Source organism: Branchiostoma belcheri, unplaced genomic scaffold (genome assembly GCF_001625305.1).
Source record: "Branchiostoma belcheri isolate BF01 breed outbred unplaced genomic scaffold, Haploidv18h27 scaffold56, whole genome shotgun sequence".
Classification (NCBI taxonomy): domain Eukaryota; kingdom Metazoa; phylum Chordata; class Leptocardii; order Amphioxiformes; family Branchiostomatidae; genus Branchiostoma; species Branchiostoma belcheri.
The window spans coordinates 801,540-804,448 of NW_017804198.1; the positions used below are offsets into that span (position 1 = coordinate 801,540).

At 39.5% G+C, this 2,909-nt stretch overlaps 1 protein-coding gene across 1 annotated transcript in view; it reads left to right on the top strand.

Annotated features, from left to right (window-relative positions):
• Positions 1 to 2,909, top strand: part of LOC109481579 (transmembrane protein 2-like) — a 27,577-nt gene that overhangs the window by 21,493 nt on the left and 3,175 nt on the right. The gene's annotated exons all lie outside the window — the stretch shown is intronic.

Below are 2,909 nucleotides of genomic sequence, written 5' to 3' on the forward strand. Positions count from 1 at the left end.
TTGGTGATATTCTTTTGGTTTTCCGGCCCTTTGTACTGTGAATGACATATGTACGTACACACAGTGCCAGCTGCACAGCGCTGCCCTTCCTAAAATGTTTTGAAGGTGACGCAAACCATGTATTTACATTCATTCTGCTAGCTTCGTGGACCCGCCCAGACTTAATATAACCATCTTCTTGGTGTTTGGCAAGGTGATCTAATTACCTCCATGAAAAATGGAGGTATTGTTTTTGGTGTGTCTGTCTGTATGTATGTCTGTCTGTCTGTCTGTGTGTCTGTGTGTGTTTCCGCAACTTTGTGGTCAGCATAACTTCAAAATGCCTTTGGTATGTTGGTAAGTCTTAGGAAAGACAAAGGTCATGGTCAAATATGGGCCTCCTGGTGGATGACCTTGGTACTGCAGCAGAACTTCCGGTTTTTGTATCTTTTGTCCTGAACATGCTATGGTCTTGATGTTTTGGTGACAGATAGCTTATCCTGTCAGGAATAAGTGGTGTGAGTTTGGTCTCCCTAGCAGCTTGTTCTGGAACTGCAGGGCACTTTCTGGCGAAATGTTTAAAAGCCAATAAGTCCAGATAGGAACAACGTATTTTCATAATTTTTTGTGTGTAGGTAGCTGAGAGAGAGATGTACATGATTAAATGCAAACAAATTATGCAAATGAGGACTTTATTTGCATAATTAATGAGGAAATTCTATAATTACAGTGTTTTACATTATACTACTTTCATACATGTAATGTATGTAATCTATGGCAGGCAGAACATCAACAGATACTAATTATGCAAATGATGACCTAATTTGCATAATTTATGTAAAAATTCTATGATTTCTTAATGGTGCATGATGGGAATGTCATACTTGGGACATCTGTAACTTAATCAAAAGTTAACATACATCGTGGTGCATATATCATGTTAATGCAGAGGTAATTTGCATAATTAAAGAAGAAATTTGCATTTACATATTAAGCCCATATTTCATGGAGGTATGAAGTCTCGGAATTCTTGTTTTCAGTGTTTGTCTTTAGAGGGAATTCATTTAAGTGTAAAGGCGGGGTTTGAGCTCTGCTAAATCAAGGAGGTTATCCCTTTGGCCAAGGAGGTTTAACTTCATTGTTTTGGCTAAATCCCGACCACGAAAGCAAGACGTCACCTAATGACATTTGTCAACCGCTTAGGATCGATTGGCATGGAAGTGCCAATTCCTTCCGACTGCTTTCGTGTCTTACTCTCAGCTTGCAGTGTTCGTTTCTTATATCTAGAAAATAAGAAAACAGGATATCGAAAAAAGGGGGGAATTTCCACTGTTCACAGCGTTATTCTGTATTCATTTTTTTTCAGTACAAACGGACACATAAGTGTAAAACCTTTGTCTAGACGGACACAATTAGAATTGTTTACCATGGACCTTCCTGTCATAAAATAATCTGTTAAAACATCTCTTTTGTATCCTTTATTCACCGTATTTAAGGAGGTTAAATATAACCTCCTTGCCGTATTTCACACGCACATGGTGACGCGGTTTCTGATATTGAAAACGCGAAGAACACGATGCAGCTACAGGGGGGAAATGATACTATCCCATGATCCTTTGCAATACACATTCCACAACACGTGTCCCAGATGGCTGACTGTCAGCACCAGGCATATAGTCTTGTCATGTTTCCTTTAAAAGTGCCCATGGGAAATGGAAGAAAATTGCATTTGTTGATGATTATTACATAAATCATATCAAATATAATATTTTCTTCTGTTTCCCATGGGTGCTTTTTGGTGCATTTGGGGTTTTCTGATGCACAAGATGTATAATATCACCAATCAACAGAGTTTGTAGAAAAGCACTTTAGTTTGGTGAAGTTTGAGCACCATTTTTGAAGCAAATGTTTGCATAAATGTTATGACACGATGTAAGAAGTTGTACATAAGTTACAAAAGTCAGATAGCCTCATACACTACTTGAGTCCTTTGATAATTCAAAGAACCAAAAATTACTGGTCAAATTGTTGCCATTGCTGCACTTTTAAAGGAAACGTCATGACAAGACTATATGCCTGGTGCTGACAGTCAGCCATCTGGGACACGTGTTGTGGAATGTGTATTGCAAAGGATCATGGGATAGTATCATCCCCCCCTCCTGATGCAGCTAATTACAGGCCTGATGGGTATCGCAAAAGATCAAAGAACAATTTCCCAGAAAAATACAACATTTTTCCATTCCTACATAATGGTCTAGCATAACATAAAAAAGCACACTCTGCTGAAGTAAAACATTAAGTCTACATGTGAACTGCCCACACAAGCATGTGGATGACATTTTTACATGCTTTACCTGTCCGATTTCGGCGGTTCCGCAACAACAAAAATTTTGCAACATTTCACCAATGTGTGATATGGGCCCCCCCATTCCATTGCACTAGCTACCAAAAAAAACTGCCTCAGGGCTGTACTACTCACCTCCATGGAGCTGGCTCTATAGAGGTCAATTTCTTTTTTCTTGAAGGTAACGTGAACAACCTAAATGCATTCATAGTGCATGGAGCCAGCTCCATGGAGCTAGCTCCATAGAGATCAATTTTTTTAAGGTGACGTGAACCATGTATATGTTTTAATAGTGCATGGAGCCAGCTCTATAGAGGCCAACTTTTCTTCGAGTTGACGTGAACCGTGTATATGCATTCATAGTGCACAGAGCTAGCTCCATGGAGCTGGAAAAAAATCTGCCGCATGGCTGTACTACTCACCTCCATGGAGCTGGCTCTATAGAGGCCATGCCATGTTTTCTTAAAGGTGACGTGAACCATGTATATGCATTCATAGCGCGTAGTGCTATCTCCATAGAGGCGATTAGTACAGCCCATATTGTTTTTTTACTTGAAGGTGACGTGAACCATGTAACGTTATATGT